Source organism: Schistocerca piceifrons, unplaced genomic scaffold, assembly GCF_021461385.2.
Source record: "Schistocerca piceifrons isolate TAMUIC-IGC-003096 unplaced genomic scaffold, iqSchPice1.1 HiC_scaffold_613, whole genome shotgun sequence".
NCBI classification, from domain to species: Eukaryota; Metazoa; Arthropoda; class Insecta; order Orthoptera; family Acrididae; genus Schistocerca; species Schistocerca piceifrons.
Window position 1 is genome coordinate 1 of NW_025728854.1, and position 13,828 is coordinate 13,828.

Genomic DNA, 13,828 nt, shown 5'->3' on the forward strand with positions numbered 1-13,828 from the left:
AAAAGGCGGCGCCGATTTCAGCTGGCGAGTGTGGTGACCAAAAGATCATCACCCTGCGTGGAAGTTGATAGAGGATCCGAACCCGACTCGTCGGGGAGCGCTACAGCATTCACTCGGCAATGGCCATAATATCTTGAATACACTGGTTCTCAACCGATAAAGAGAAAATGAAAGAAAATGTCCGATTGCCGATGCGTAACAACTTTGGCCCTTGTCAGTACTTGGGCGGGTGAGCGCATGGGAACACAGGGCGCTATTGGCACTTTTACTTCCTATTTTTGTTTCTCCTTTCTTTTCGGAGCTACAGCCCGATTCGGTCAGGGAGACGCCACCGTGAAATGAAGGGGGCGTGCTGTGTGTCCATCGCCTCGCCTCTCCTTACCTCTCTCAGTCGTTTCTCGTGCTTGTCGTTTTGATATAGGCCGATTTGAGAGCGTCAGCTCTCGCGTCAGCCGAGCAAAGTCGAGACAAGTCGAGACACACTAAGGGCTGGTATGCAGCGAGTAAGAGGGCGAAAAAACAATAATTTAAGAGCGCGTGGCAAAAGTACTCATACGCGAAATTAAAAGCCTGCTGCGGTGGCCGGGAATCGAACCCGGATCAACTGCTTGGAACGCAACTATGCTGACCATTACACCACCACCGCACAAGCGAGCGCCGCGCGTCCGCGCTGTGTCGGCTTCCGCCAGTCGGCAGCGGCCGAAGGTGATCGTACCTGGCAGGCGCATTTCGAGGCAGGCTAGGGGAGCACATCCAGACGCATTCGGACAGCGTATCCGCGCACATTTCGCATCCTTTGGCAAGAGTTGGGCGCCGGCAACGCAAGAGTACGCAGAGGACCGCGTTCTGGCGGCATTTTTAAGCAGAGCAGTGCAGTGCAGGATTCAGCGTCTGCAGCATCTTTTCCACAGAATGCTACGGCGCTTGACGGCAGTCCCACTTTCCCTTGAGACATCTGCTCGGCAAGCAGCGTCAAGTTACCGCTGGCCCGAGCATCGGTGGTTCAGTGGTAGAATGCTCGCCTGCCACGCGGGCGGCCCGGGTTCGATTCCCGGCCGATGCATCATTTTGCTTTTCCCGCGATAATGCTGCCGCGTGGCTTGAGCGCTTGAGATGCACGATCCACAAGAATGTGTAGCTGGATTTCCCTTGAGAAGGACCGAGAACGCAGCACTCGCGGGTCCCCACTAGGACGCTCGCATCATGTTCTACAGACTAGCGTCGGCCTGGCCTCACAAGTTGCTGGGTCCGGGTGCCTCCGAGGCACTGAACTTCAACGACAAGGAGTGCTGCCTATCGTTGCAACAGCTGCAGCAGCACCGCAATCAACTGGGCCGGCAGTGCACGTGTAGCAACAGAACACGTTATCCAGGAAGTACAGTGTCTCTACGTCTAATATTGGGTAAGGTGTTTACCCAGTTTCCAGGACAAGCGGTGCACCCGTGCCTCGGTAGCGCAGTAGGCAGCGCGTAAGTCTCATAATCTTAAGGTCGTGAGTTCGATCCTCACCCGGGGCATTTAATTTTCTGTGACATGGTGGTGCTGTTGCTAGGGCGCCAACGTATTTCTTGTTTGTTATCCACAGCGTTTCAACGCTTCAGCGGGAAAATGTTTACTTCCTGTTATTGCTACTTACAGCTTCCCTTTTCCTCTTCTCCCAGCAGAGCATGAAGCCAAAAGCATTGCTCTGCGACGTTTGAGGTGCGCGCCTTGCCAGTCAGTATGTGCACAGATGCTCGCAAAGAGAGGGGGGCGCCGACGCGGCACTCGACACGAAATGCGACAAGCGACCGTACGAACGGTCGAACGAAACGGCCACATCCGGTGTGGTCTAGTGGCTAGGATACCTGGCTTTCACCCAGGAGGCCCGGGTTCGATTCCCGGTACCGGAACGGAATTTTTTCCACACGAATCGTGACAAGTTTGAGCTGTCCGAGCGGCCGTTTCCCGTCCTGCTCGCAATATAGCTACTGTTTCGTGACCGTCAGCAGAATATAGACTAGGGAAGCAGACACACGACGACCATAGAAATGGTGTGCGGCTTCATGCCACCTGTTTCCAGCGTAGGGCTGAGCAACTGCATCTGCCGAGGCCCGTTAGCTCAGTTGGTTAGAGCGTCGTGCTAATAACGCGAAGGTCGTGGGTTCGATCCCCCCACGGGCCACTACTCTTTTCCTACTACGAAAAGGCGGCGCCGATTTCAGCTGGCGAGTGTGGTGACCAAAAGATCATCACCCTGCGTGGAAGTTGATAGAGGATCCGAACCCGACTCGTCGGGGAGCGCTACAGCATTCACTCGGCAATGGCCATAATATCTTGAATACACTGGTTCTCAACCGATAAAGAGAAAATGAAAGAAAATGTCCGATTGCCGATGCGTAACAACTTTGGCCCTTGTCAGTACTTGGGCGGGTGAGCGCATGGAACACAGGGCGCTATTGGCACTTTTACTTCCTATTTTTGTTTCTCCTTTCTTTTCGGAGCTACAGCCCGATTCGGTCAGGGAGACGCCACCGTGAAATGAAGGGGGCGTGCTGTGTGTCCATCGCCTCGCCTCTCCTTACCTCTCTCAGTCGTTTCTCGTGCTTGTCGTTTTGATATAGGCCGATTTGAGAGCGTCAGCTCTCGCGTCAGCCGAGCAAAGTCGAGACAAGTCGAGACACACTAAGGGCTGGTATGCAGCGAGTAAGAGGGCGAAAAAACAATAATTTAAGAGCGCGTGGCAAAAGTACTCATACGCGAAATTAAAAGCCTGCTGCGGTGGCCGGGAATCGAACCCGGATCAACTGCTTGGAACGCAACTATGCTGACCATTACACCACCACCGCACAAGCGAGCGCCGCGCGTCCGCGCTGTGTCGGCTTCCCGCCAGTCGGCAGCGGCCGAAGGTGATCGTACCTGGCAGGCGCATTTCGAGGCAGGCTAGGGGAGCACATCCAGACGCATTCGGACAGCGTATCCGCGCACATTTCGCATCCTTTGGCAAGAGTTGGGCGCCGGCAACGCAAGAGTACGCAGAGGACCGCGTTCTGGCGGCATTTTAAGCAGAGCAGTGCAGTGCAGGATTCAGCGTCTGCAGCATCTTTTCCACAGAATGCTACGGCGCTTGACGGCAGTCCCACTTTCCCTTGAGACATCTGCTCGGCAAGCAGCGTCAAGTTACCGCTGGCCCGAGCATCGGTGGTTCAGTGGTAGAATGCTCGCCTGCCACGCGGGCGGCCCGGGTTCGATTCCCGGCCGATGCATCATTTTGCTTTTCCCGCGATAATGCTGCCGCGTGGCTTGAGCGCTTGAGATGCACGATCCACAAGAATGTGTAGCTGGATTTCCCTTGAGAAGGACCGAGAACGCAGCACTCGCGGGTCCCCACTAGGACGCTCGCATCATGTTCTACAGACTAGCGTCGGCCTGGCCTCACAAGTTGCTGGGTCCGGGTGCCTCCGAGGCACTGAACTTCAACGACAAGGAGTGCTGCCTATCGTTGCAACAGCTGCAGCAGCACCGCAATCAACTGGGCCGGCAGTGCACGTGTAGCAACAGAACACGTTATCCAGGAAGTACAGTGTCTCTACGTCTAATATTGGGTAAGGTGTTTACCCAGTTTCCAGGACAAGCGGTGCACCCGTGCCTCGGTAGCGCAGTAGGCAGCGCGTAAGTCTCACAATCTTAAGGTCGTGAGTTCGATCCTCACCCGGGGCATTTAATTTTCTGTGACATGGTGGTGCTGTTGCTAGGGCGCCAACGTATTTCTTGTTTGTTATCCACAGCGTTTCAACGCTTCAGCGGGAAAATGTTTACTTCCTGTTATTGCTACTTACAGCTTCCCTTTTCCTCTTCTCCCAGCAGAGCATGAAGCCAAAAGCATTGCTCTGCGACGTTTGAGGTGCGCGCCTTGCCAGTCAGTATGTGCACAGATGCTCGCAAAGAGAGGGGGGCGCCGACGCGGCACTCGACACGAAATGCGACAAGCGACCGTACGAACGGTCGAACGAAACGGCCACATCCGGTGTGGTCTAGTGGCTAGGATACCTGGCTTTCACCCAGGAGGCCCGGGTTCGATTCCCGGTACCGGAACGGAATTTTTTCCACACGAATCGTGACAAGTTTGAGCTGTCCGAGCGGCCGTTTCCCGTCCTGCTCGCAATATAGCTACTGTTTCGTGACCGTCAGCAGAATATAGACTAGGGAAGCAGACACACGACGACCATAGAAATGGTGTGCGGCTTCATGCCACCTGTTTCCAGCGTAGGGCTGAGCAACTGCATCTGCCGAGGCCCGTTAGCTCAGTTGGTTAGAGCGTCGTGCTAATAACGCGAAGGTCGTGGGTTCGATCCCCCCACGGGCCACTACTCTTTTCCTACTACGAAAAGGCGGCGCCGATTTCAGCTGGCGAGTGTGGTGACCAAAAGATCATCACCCTGCGTGGAAGTTGATAGAGGATCCGAACCCGACTCGTCGGGGAGCGCTACAGCATTCACTCGGCAATGGCCATAATATCTTGAATACACTGGTTCTCAACCGATAAAGAGAAAATGAAAGAAAATGTCCGATTGCCGATGCGTAACAACTTTGGCCCTTGTCAGTACTTGGGCGGGTGAGCGCATGGGAACACAGGGCGCTATTGGCACTTTTACTTCCTATTTTTGTTTCTCCTTTCTTTTCGGAGCTACAGCCCGATTCGGTCAGGGAGACGCCACCGTGAAATGAAGGGGGCGTGCTGTGTGTCCATCGCCTCGCCTCTCCTTACCTCTCTCAGTCGTTTCTCGTGCTTGTCGTTTTGATATAGGCCGATTTGAGAGCGTCAGCTCTCGCGTCAGCCGAGCAAAGTCGAGACAAGTCGAGACACACTAAGGGCTGGTATGCAGCGAGTAAGAGGGCGAAAAAACAATAATTTAAGAGCGCGTGGCAAAAGTACTCATACGCGAAATTAAAAGCCTGCTGCGGTGGCCGGGAATCGAACCCGGATCAACTGCTTGGAACGCAACTATGCTGACCATTACACCACCACCGCACAAGCGAGCGCCGCGCGTCCGCGCTGTGTCGGCTTCCCGCCAGTCGGCAGCGGCCGAAGGTGATCGTACCTGGCAGGCGCATTTCGAGGCAGGCTAGGGGAGCACATCCAGACGCATTCGGACAGCGTATCCGCGCACATTTCGCATCCTTTGGCAAGAGTTGGGCGCCGGCAACGCAAGAGTACGCAGAGGACCGCGTTCTGGCGGCATTTTTAAGCAGAGCAGTGCAGTGCAGGATTCAGCGTCTGCAGCATCTTTTCCACAGAATGCTACGGCGCTTGACGGCAGTCCCACTTTCCCTTGAGACATCTGCTCGGCAAGCAGCGTCAAGTTACCGCTGGCCCGAGCATCGGTGGTTCAGTGGTAGAATGCTCGCCTGCCACGCGGGCGGCCCGGGTTCGATTCCCGGCCGATGCATCATTTTGCTTTTTCCCGCGATAATGCTGCCGCGTGGCTTGAGCGCTTGAGATGCACGATCCACAAGAATGTGTAGCTGGATTTCCCTTGAGAAGGACCGAGAACGCAGCACTCGCGGGTCCCCACTAGGACGCTCGCATCATGTTCTACAGACTAGCGTCGGCCTGGCCTCACAAGTTGCTGGGTCCGGGTGCCTCCGAGGCACTGAACTTCAACGACAAGGAGTGCTGCCTATCGTTGCAACAGCTGCAGCAGCACCGCAATCAACTGGGCCGGCAGTGCACGTGTAGCAACAGAACACGTTATCCAGGAAGTACAGTGTCTCTACGTCTAATATTGGGTAAGGTGTTTACCCAGTTTCCAGGACAAGCGGTGCACCCGTGCCTCGGTAGCGCAGTAGGCAGCGCGTAAGTCTCATAATCTTAAGGTCGTGAGTTCGATCCTCACCCGGGGCATTTAATTTTCTGTGACATGGTGGTGCTGTTGCTAGGGCGCCAACGTATTTCTTGTTTGTTATCCACAGCGTTTTCAACGCTTCAGCGGGAAAATGTTTACTTCCTGTTATTGCTACTTACAGCTTCCCTTTTCCTCTTCTCCCAGCAGAGCATGAAGCCAAAAGCATTGCTCTGCGACGTTTGAGGTGCGCGCCTTGCCAGTCAGTATGTGCACAGATGCTCGCAAAGAGAGGGGGGCGCCGACGCGGCACTCGACACGAAATGCGACAAGCGACCGTACGAACGGTCGAACGAAACGGCCACATCCGGTGTGGTCTAGTGGCTAGGATACCTGGCTTTCACCCAGGAGGCCCGGGTTCGATTCCCGGTACCGGAACGGAATTTTTTCCACACGAATCGTGACAAGTTTGAGCTGTCCGAGCGGCCGTTTCCCGTCCTGCTCGCAATATAGCTACTGTTTCGTGACCGTCAGCAGAATATAGACTAGGGAAGCAGACACACGACGACCATAGAAATGGTGTGCGGCTTCATGCCACCTGTTTCCAGCGTAGGGCTGAGCAACTGCATCTGCCGAGGCCCGTTAGCTCAGTTGGTTAGAGCGTCGTGCTAATAACGCGAAGGTCGTGGGTTCGATCCCCCCACGGGCCACTACTCTTTTCCTACTACGAAAAGGCGGCGCCGATTTCAGCTGGCGAGTGTGGTGACCAAAAGATCATCACCCTGCGTGGAAGTTGATAGAGGATCCGAACCCGACTCGTCGGGGAGCGCTACAGCATTCACTCGGCAATGGCCATAATATCTTGAATACACTGGTTCTCAACCGATAAAGAGAAAATGAAAGAAAATGTCCGATTGCCGATGCGTAACAACTTTGGCCCTTGTCAGTACTTGGGCGGGTGAGCGCATGGGAACACAGGGCGCTATTGGCACTTTTACTTCCTATTTTTGTTTCTCCTTTCTTTTCGGAGCTACAGCCCGATTCGGTCAGGGAGACGCCACCGTGAAATGAAGGGGGCGTGCTGTGTGTCCATCGCCTCGCCTCTCCTTACCTCTCTCAGTCGTTTCTCGTGCTTGTCGTTTTGATATAGGCCGATTTGAGAGCGTCAGCTCTCGCGTCAGCCGAGCAAAGTCGAGACAAGTCGAGACACACTAAGGGCTGGTATGCAGCGAGTAAGAGGGCGAAAAAACAATAATTTAAGAGCGCGTGGCAAAAGTACTCATACGCGAAATTAAAAGCCTGCTGCGGTGGCCGGGAATCGAACCCGGATCAACTGCTTGGAACGCAACTATGCTGACCATTACACCACCACCGCACAAGCGAGCGCCGCGCGTCCGCGCTGTGTCGGCTTCCCGCCAGTCGGCAGCGGCCGAAGGTGATCGTACCTGGCAGGCGCATTTCGAGGCAGGCTAGGGGAGCACATCCAGACGCATTCGGACAGCGTATCCGCGCACATTTCGCATCCTTTGGCAAGAGTTGGGCGCCGGCAACGCAAGAGTACGCAGAGGACCGCGTTCTGGCGGCATTTTTAAGCAGAGCAGTGCAGTGCAGGATTCAGCGTCTGCAGCATCTTTTCCACAGAATGCTACGGCGCTTGACGGCAGTCCCACTTTCCCTTGAGACATCTGCTCGGCAAGCAGCGTCAAGTTACCGCTGGCCCGAGCATCGGTGGTTCAGTGGTAGAATGCTCGCCTGCCACGCGGGCGGCCCGGGTTCGATTCCCGGCCGATGCATCATTTTGCTTTTCCCGCGATAATGCTGCCGCGTGGCTTGAGCGCTTGAGATGCACGATCCACAAGAATGTGTAGCTGGATTTCCCTTGAGAAGGACCGAGAACGCAGCACTCGCGGGTCCCCACTAGGACGCTCGCATCATGTTCTACAGACTAGCGTCGGCCTGGCCTCACAAGTTGCTGGGTCCGGGTGCCTCCGAGGCACTGAACTTCAACGACAAGGAGTGCTGCCTATCGTTGCAACAGCTGCAGCAGCACCGCAATCAACTGGGCCGGCAGTGCACGTGTAGCAACAGAACACGTTATCCAGGAAGTACAGTGTCTCTACGTCTAATATTGGGTAAGGTGTTTACCCAGTTTCCAGGACAAGCGGTGCACCCGTGCCTCGGTAGCGCAGTAGGCAGCGCGTAAGTCTCATAATCTTAAGGTCGTGAGTTCGATCCTCACCCGGGGCATTTAATTTTCTGTGACATGGTGGTGCTGTTGCTAGGGCGCCAACGTATTTCTTGTTTGTTATCCACAGCGTTTCAACGCTTCAGCGGAAAATGTTTACTTCCTGTTATTGCTACTTACAGCTTCCCTTTTCCTCTTCTCCCAGCAGAGCATGAAGCCAAAAGCATTGCTCTGCGACGTTTGAGGTGCGCGCCTTGCCAGTCAGTATGTGCACAGATGCTCGCAAAGAGAGGGGGGCGCCGACGCGGCACTCGACACGAAATGCGACAAGCGACCGTACGAACGGTCGAACGAAACGGCCACATCCGGTGTGGTCTAGTGGCTAGGATACCTGGCTTTCACCCAGGAGGCCCGGGTTCGATTCCCGGTACCGGAACGGAATTTTTTCCACACGAATCGTGACAAGTTTGAGCTGTCCGAGCGGCCGTTTCCCGTCCTGCTCGCAATATAGCTACTGTTTCGTGACCGTCAGCAGAATATAGACTAGGGAAGCAGACACACGACGACCATAGAAATGGTGTGCGGCTTCATGCCACCTGTTTCCAGCGTAGGGCTGAGCAACTGCATCTGCCGAGGCCCGTTAGCTCAGTTGGTTAGAGCGTCGTGCTAATAACGCGAAGGTCGTGGGTTCGATCCCCCCACGGGCCACTACTCTTTTCCTACTACGAAAAGGCGGCGCCGATTTCAGCTGGCGAGTGTGGTGACCAAAAGATCATCACCCTGCGTGGAAGTTGATAGAGGATCCGAACCCGACTCGTCGGGGAGCGCTACAGCATTCACTCGGCAATGGCCATAATATCTTGAATACACTGGTTCTCAACCGATAAAGAGAAAATGAAAGAAAATGTCCGATTGCCGATGCGTAACAACTTTGGCCCTTGTCAGTACTTGGGCGGGTGAGCGCATGGGAACACAGGGCGCTATTGGCACTTTTACTTCCTATTTTTGTTTCTCCTTTCTTTTCGGAGCTACAGCCCGATTCGGTCAGGGAGACGCCACCGTGAAATGAAGGGGGCGTGCTGTGTGTCCATCGCCTCGCCTCTCCTTACCTCTCTCAGTCGTTTCTCGTGCTTGTCGTTTTGATATAGGCCGATTTGAGAGCGTCAGCTCTCGCGTCAGCCGAGCAAAGTCGAGACAAGTCGAGACACACTAAGGGCTGGTATGCAGCGAGTAAGAGGGCGAAAAAACAATAATTTAAGAGCGCGTGGCAAAAGTACTCATACGCGAAATTAAAAGCCTGCTGCGGTGGCCGGGAATCGAACCCGGATCAACTGCTTGGAACGCAACTATGCTGACCATTACACCACCACCGCACAAGCGAGCGCCGCGCGTCCGCGCTGTGTCGGCTTCCCGCCAGTCGGCAGCGGCCGAAGGTGATCGTACCTGGCAGGCGCATTTCGAGGCAGGCTAGGGGAGCACATCCAGACGCATTCGGACAGCGTATCCGCGCACATTTCGCATCCTTTGGCAAGAGTTGGGCGCCGGCAACGCAAGAGTACGCAGAGGACCGCGTTCTGGCGGCATTTTTAAGCAGAGCAGTGCAGTGCAGGATTCAGCGTCTGCAGCATCTTTTCCACAGAATGCTACGGCGCTTGACGGCAGTCCCACTTTCCCTTGAGACATCTGCTCGGCAAGCAGCGTCAAGTTACCGCTGGCCCGAGCATCGGTGGTTCAGTGGTAGAATGCTCGCCTGCCACGCGGGCGGCCCGGGTTCGATTCCCGGCCGATGCATCATTTTGCTTTTCCCGCGATAATGCTGCCGCGTGGCTTGAGCGCTTGAGATGCACGATCCACAAGAATGTGTAGCTGGATTTCCCTTGAGAAGGACCGAGAACGCAGCACTCGCGGGTCCCCACTAGGACGCTCGCATCATGTTCTACAGACTAGCGTCGGCCTGGCCTCACAAGTTGCTGGGTCCGGGTGCCTCCGAGGCACTGAACTTCAACGACAAGGAGTGCTGCCTATCGTTGCAACAGCTGCAGCAGCACCGCAATCAACTGGGCCGGCAGTGCACGTGTAGCAACAGAACACGTTATCCAGGAAGTACAGTGTCTCTACGTCTAATATTGGGTAAGGTGTTTACCCAGTTTCCAGGACAAGCGGTGCACCCGTGCCTCGGTAGCGCAGTAGGCAGCGCGTAAGTCTCACAATCTTAAGGTCGTGAGTTCGATCCTCACCCGGGGCATTTAATTTTCTGTGACATGGTGGTGCTGTTGCTAGGGCGCCAACGTATTTCTTGTTTGTTATCCACAGCGTTTCAACGCTTCAGCGGGAAAATGTTTACTTCCTGTTATTGCTACTTACAGCTTCCCTTTTCCTCTTCTCCCAGCAGAGCATGAAGCCAAAAGCATTGCTCTGCGACGTTTGAGGTGCGCGCCTTGCCAGTCAGTATGTGCACAGATGCTCGCAAAGAGAGGGGGGCGCCGACGCGGCACTCGACACGAAATGCGACAAGCGACCGTACGAACGGTCGAACGAAACGGCCACATCCGGTGTGGTCTAGTGGCTAGGATACCTGGCTTTCACCCAGGAGGCCCGGGTTCGATTCCCGGTACCGGAACGGAATTTTTTCCACACGAATCGTGACAAGTTTGAGCTGTCCGAGCGGCCGTTTCCCGTCCTGCTCGCAATATAGCTACTGTTTCGTGACCGTCAGCAGAATATAGACTAGGGAAGCAGACACACGACGACCATAGAAATGGTGTGCGGCTTCATGCCACCTGTTTCCAGCGTAGGGCTGAGCAACTGCATCTGCCGAGGCCCGTTAGCTCAGTTGGTTAGAGCGTCGTGCTAATAACGCGAAGGTCGTGGGTTCGATCCCCCCACGGGCCACTACTCTTTTCCTACTACGAAAAGGCGGCGCCGATTTCAGCTGGCGAGTGTGGTGACCAAAAGATCATCACCCTGCGTGGAAGTTGATAGAGGATCCGAACCCGACTCGTCGGGGAGCGCTACAGCATTCACTCGGCAATGGCCATAATATCTTGAATACACTGGTTCTCAACCGATAAAGAGAAAATGAAAGAAAATGTCCGATTGCCGATGCGTAACAACTTTGGCCCTTGTCAGTACTTGGGCGGGTGAGCGCATGGGAACACAGGGCGCTATTGGCACTTTTACTTCCTATTTTTGTTTCTCCTTTCTTTTCGGAGCTACAGCCCGATTCGGTCAGGGAGACGCCACCGTGAAATGAAGGGGGCGTGCTGTGTGTCCATCGCCTCGCCTCTCCTTACCTCTCTCAGTCGTTTCTCGTGCTTGTCGTTTTGATATAGGCCGATTTGAGAGCGTCAGCTCTCGCGTCAGCCGAGCAAAGTCGAGACAAGTCGAGACACACTAAGGGCTGGTATGCAGCGAGTAAGAGGGCGAAAAAACAATAATTTAAGAGCGCGTGGCAAAAGTACTCATACGCGAAATTAAAAGCCTGCTGCGGTGGCCGGGAATCGAACCCGGATCAACTGCTTGGAACGCAACTATGCTGACCATTACACCACCACCGCACAAGCGAGCGCCGCGCGTCCGCGCTGTGTCGGCTTCCCGCCAGTCGGCAGCGGCCGAAGGTGATCGTACCTGGCAGGCGCATTTCGAGGCAGGCTAGGGGAGCACATCCAGACGCATTCGGACAGCGTATCCGCGCACATTTCGCATCCTTTGGCAAGAGTTGGGCGCCGGCAACGCAAGAGTACGCAGAGGACCGCGTTCTGGCGGCATTTTTAAGCAGAGCAGTGCAGTGCAGGATTCAGCGTCTGCAGCATCTTTTCCACAGAATGCTACGGCGCTTGACGGCAGTCCCACTTTCCCTTGAGACATCTGCTCGGCAAGCAGCGTCAAGTTACCGCTGGCCCGAGCATCGGTGGTTCAGTGGTAGAATGCTCGCCTGCCACGCGGGCGGCCCGGGTTCGATTCCCGGCCGATGCATCATTTTGCTTTTCCCGCGATAATGCTGCCGCGTGGCTTGAGCGCTTGAGATGCACGATCCACAAGAATGTGTAGCTGGATTTCCCTTGAGAAGGACCGAGAACGCAGCACTCGCGGGTCCCCACTAGGACGCTCGCATCATGTTCTACAGACTAGCGTCGGCCTGGCCTCACAAGTTGCTGGGTCCGGGTGCCTCCGAGGCACTGAACTTCAACGACAAGGAGTGCTGCCTATCGTTGCAACAGCTGCAGCAGCACCGCAATCAACTGGGCCGGCAGTGCACGTGTAGCAACAGAACACGTTATCCAGGAAGTACAGTGTCTCTACGTCTAATATTGGGTAAGGTGTTTACCCAGTTTCCAGGACAAGCGGTGCACCCGTGCCTCGGTAGCGCAGTAGGCAGCGCGTAAGTCTCATAATCTTAAGGTCGTGAGTTCGATCCTCACCCGGGGCATTTAATTTTCTGTGACATGGTGGTGCTGTTGCTAGGGCGCCAACGTATTTCTTGTTTGTTATCCACAGCGTTTCAACGCTTCAGCGGGAAAATGTTTACTTCCTGTTATTGCTACTTACAGCTTCCCTTTTCCTCTTCTCCCAGCAGAGCATGAAGCCAAAAGCATTGCTCTGCGACGTTTGAGGTGCGCGCCTTGCCAGTCAGTATGTGCACAGATGCTCGCAAAGAGAGGGGGGCGCCGACGCGGCACTCGACACGAAATGCGACAAGCGACCGTACGAACGGTCGAACGAAACGGCCACATCCGGTGTGGTCTAGTGGCTAGGATACCTGGCTTTCACCCAGGAGGCCCGGGTTCGATTCCCGGTACCGGAACGGAATTTTTTCCACACGAATCGTGACAAGTTTGAGCTGTCCGAGCGGCCGTTTCCCGTCCTGCTCGCAATATAGCTACTGTTTCGTGACCGTCAGCAGAATATAGACTAGGGAAGCAGACACACGACGACCATAGAAATGGTGTGCGGCTTCATGCCACCTGTTTCCAGCGTAGGGCTGAGCAACTGCATCTGCCGAGGCCCGTTAGCTCAGTTGGTTAGAGCGTCGTGCTAATAACGCGAAGGTCGTGGGTTCGATCCCCCCACGGGCCACTACTCTTTTCCTACTACGAAAAGGCGGCGCCGATTTCAGCTGGCGAGTGTGGTGACCAAAAGATCATCACCCTGCGTGGAAGTTGATAGAGGATCCGAACCCGACTCGTCGGGGAGCGCTACAGCATTCACTCGGCAATGGCCATAATATCTTGAATACACTGGTTCTCAACCGATAAAGAGAAAATGAAAGAAAATGTCCGATTGCCGATGCGTAACAACTTTGGCCCTTGTCAGTACTTGGGCGGGTGAGCGCATGGGAACACAGGGCGCTATTGGCACTTTTACTTCCTATTTTTGTTTCTCCTTTCTTTTCGGAGCTACAGCCCGATTCGGTCAGGGAGACGCCACCGTGAAATGAAGGGGGCGTGCTGTGTGTCCATCGCCTCGCCTCTCCTTACCTCTCTCAGTCGTTTCTCGTGCTTGTCGTTTTGATATAGGCCGATTTGAGAGCGTCAGCTCTCGCGTCAGCCGAGCAAAGTCGAGACAAGTCGAGACACACTAAGGGCTGGTATGCAGCGAGTAAGAGGGCGAAAAAACAATAATTTAAGAGCGCGTGGCAAAAGTACTCATACGCGAAATTAAAAGCCTGCTGCGGTGGCCGGGAATCGAACCCGGATCAACTGCTTGGAACGCAACTATGCTGACCATTACACCACCACCGCACAAGCGAGCGCCGCGCGTCCGCGCTGTGTCGGCTTCCCGCCAGTCGGCAGCGGCCGAAGGTGATCGTACCTGGCAGGCG

General features: G+C 55.0%; 31 non-coding genes across 31 annotated transcripts; 24 read left to right on the forward strand and 7 right to left on the reverse strand.

Annotated features, from left to right (window-relative positions):
* Positions 1-574: 574 nt before the first annotated feature.
* On the reverse strand, positions 575-646 carry Trnag-ucc. Its single transcript has one exon. It is a non-coding gene; the product is annotated as a tRNA-Gly (tRNA).
* Positions 647-992: 346 nt separating this feature from the next.
* Positions 993-1,063, forward strand: Trnag-gcc. Its single transcript has one exon. It is a non-coding gene; the product is annotated as a tRNA-Gly (tRNA).
* A 381-nt stretch (positions 1,064-1,444) lies between these two features.
* Trnam-cau lies at positions 1,445-1,517 on the forward strand. Its single transcript has one exon. It is a non-coding gene; the product is annotated as a tRNA-Met (tRNA).
* Positions 1,518-1,820: 303 nt separating this feature from the next.
* Trnae-uuc lies at positions 1,821-1,892 on the forward strand. The gene has a single exon. It is a non-coding gene; the product is annotated as a tRNA-Glu (tRNA).
* A 198-nt stretch (positions 1,893-2,090) lies between these two features.
* On the forward strand, positions 2,091-2,164 carry Trnai-aau. Its single transcript has one exon. It is a non-coding gene; the product is annotated as a tRNA-Ile (tRNA).
* A 592-nt stretch (positions 2,165-2,756) lies between these two features.
* On the reverse strand, positions 2,757-2,828 carry Trnag-ucc. Its single transcript has one exon. It is a non-coding gene; the product is annotated as a tRNA-Gly (tRNA).
* A 346-nt stretch (positions 2,829-3,174) lies between these two features.
* Trnag-gcc lies at positions 3,175-3,245 on the forward strand. The gene has a single exon. It is a non-coding gene; the product is annotated as a tRNA-Gly (tRNA).
* Positions 3,246-3,626: 381 nt separating this feature from the next.
* Trnav-cac lies at positions 3,627-3,699 on the forward strand. The gene has a single exon. It is a non-coding gene; the product is annotated as a tRNA-Val (tRNA).
* A 303-nt stretch (positions 3,700-4,002) lies between these two features.
* Positions 4,003-4,074, forward strand: Trnae-uuc. Its single transcript has one exon. It is a non-coding gene; the product is annotated as a tRNA-Glu (tRNA).
* Positions 4,075-4,272: 198 nt separating this feature from the next.
* Trnai-aau lies at positions 4,273-4,346 on the forward strand. The gene has a single exon. It is a non-coding gene; the product is annotated as a tRNA-Ile (tRNA).
* Positions 4,347-4,939: 593 nt separating this feature from the next.
* Trnag-ucc lies at positions 4,940-5,011 on the reverse strand. The gene has a single exon. It is a non-coding gene; the product is annotated as a tRNA-Gly (tRNA).
* A 347-nt stretch (positions 5,012-5,358) lies between these two features.
* On the forward strand, positions 5,359-5,429 carry Trnag-gcc. Its single transcript has one exon. It is a non-coding gene; the product is annotated as a tRNA-Gly (tRNA).
* A 382-nt stretch (positions 5,430-5,811) lies between these two features.
* Positions 5,812-5,884, forward strand: Trnam-cau. The gene has a single exon. It is a non-coding gene; the product is annotated as a tRNA-Met (tRNA).
* Positions 5,885-6,188: 304 nt separating this feature from the next.
* Trnae-uuc lies at positions 6,189-6,260 on the forward strand. The gene has a single exon. It is a non-coding gene; the product is annotated as a tRNA-Glu (tRNA).
* A 198-nt stretch (positions 6,261-6,458) lies between these two features.
* Trnai-aau lies at positions 6,459-6,532 on the forward strand. Its single transcript has one exon. It is a non-coding gene; the product is annotated as a tRNA-Ile (tRNA).
* A 593-nt stretch (positions 6,533-7,125) lies between these two features.
* Positions 7,126-7,197, reverse strand: Trnag-ucc. Its single transcript has one exon. It is a non-coding gene; the product is annotated as a tRNA-Gly (tRNA).
* A 347-nt stretch (positions 7,198-7,544) lies between these two features.
* Positions 7,545-7,615, forward strand: Trnag-gcc. The gene has a single exon. It is a non-coding gene; the product is annotated as a tRNA-Gly (tRNA).
* Positions 7,616-7,996: 381 nt separating this feature from the next.
* Positions 7,997-8,069, forward strand: Trnam-cau. The gene has a single exon. It is a non-coding gene; the product is annotated as a tRNA-Met (tRNA).
* Positions 8,070-8,371: 302 nt separating this feature from the next.
* Trnae-uuc lies at positions 8,372-8,443 on the forward strand. Its single transcript has one exon. It is a non-coding gene; the product is annotated as a tRNA-Glu (tRNA).
* A 198-nt stretch (positions 8,444-8,641) lies between these two features.
* Trnai-aau lies at positions 8,642-8,715 on the forward strand. The gene has a single exon. It is a non-coding gene; the product is annotated as a tRNA-Ile (tRNA).
* Positions 8,716-9,308: 593 nt separating this feature from the next.
* Positions 9,309-9,380, reverse strand: Trnag-ucc. Its single transcript has one exon. It is a non-coding gene; the product is annotated as a tRNA-Gly (tRNA).
* A 347-nt stretch (positions 9,381-9,727) lies between these two features.
* Positions 9,728-9,798, forward strand: Trnag-gcc. The gene has a single exon. It is a non-coding gene; the product is annotated as a tRNA-Gly (tRNA).
* A 381-nt stretch (positions 9,799-10,179) lies between these two features.
* On the forward strand, positions 10,180-10,252 carry Trnav-cac. The gene has a single exon. It is a non-coding gene; the product is annotated as a tRNA-Val (tRNA).
* Positions 10,253-10,555: 303 nt separating this feature from the next.
* Positions 10,556-10,627, forward strand: Trnae-uuc. The gene has a single exon. It is a non-coding gene; the product is annotated as a tRNA-Glu (tRNA).
* Positions 10,628-10,825: 198 nt separating this feature from the next.
* Trnai-aau lies at positions 10,826-10,899 on the forward strand. Its single transcript has one exon. It is a non-coding gene; the product is annotated as a tRNA-Ile (tRNA).
* Positions 10,900-11,492: 593 nt separating this feature from the next.
* On the reverse strand, positions 11,493-11,564 carry Trnag-ucc. The gene has a single exon. It is a non-coding gene; the product is annotated as a tRNA-Gly (tRNA).
* Positions 11,565-11,911: 347 nt separating this feature from the next.
* Trnag-gcc lies at positions 11,912-11,982 on the forward strand. Its single transcript has one exon. It is a non-coding gene; the product is annotated as a tRNA-Gly (tRNA).
* Positions 11,983-12,363: 381 nt separating this feature from the next.
* Trnam-cau lies at positions 12,364-12,436 on the forward strand. Its single transcript has one exon. It is a non-coding gene; the product is annotated as a tRNA-Met (tRNA).
* A 303-nt stretch (positions 12,437-12,739) lies between these two features.
* Trnae-uuc lies at positions 12,740-12,811 on the forward strand. Its single transcript has one exon. It is a non-coding gene; the product is annotated as a tRNA-Glu (tRNA).
* A 198-nt stretch (positions 12,812-13,009) lies between these two features.
* On the forward strand, positions 13,010-13,083 carry Trnai-aau. Its single transcript has one exon. It is a non-coding gene; the product is annotated as a tRNA-Ile (tRNA).
* A 593-nt stretch (positions 13,084-13,676) lies between these two features.
* On the reverse strand, positions 13,677-13,748 carry Trnag-ucc. Its single transcript has one exon. It is a non-coding gene; the product is annotated as a tRNA-Gly (tRNA).
* Positions 13,749-13,828: the final 80 nt, after the last annotated feature.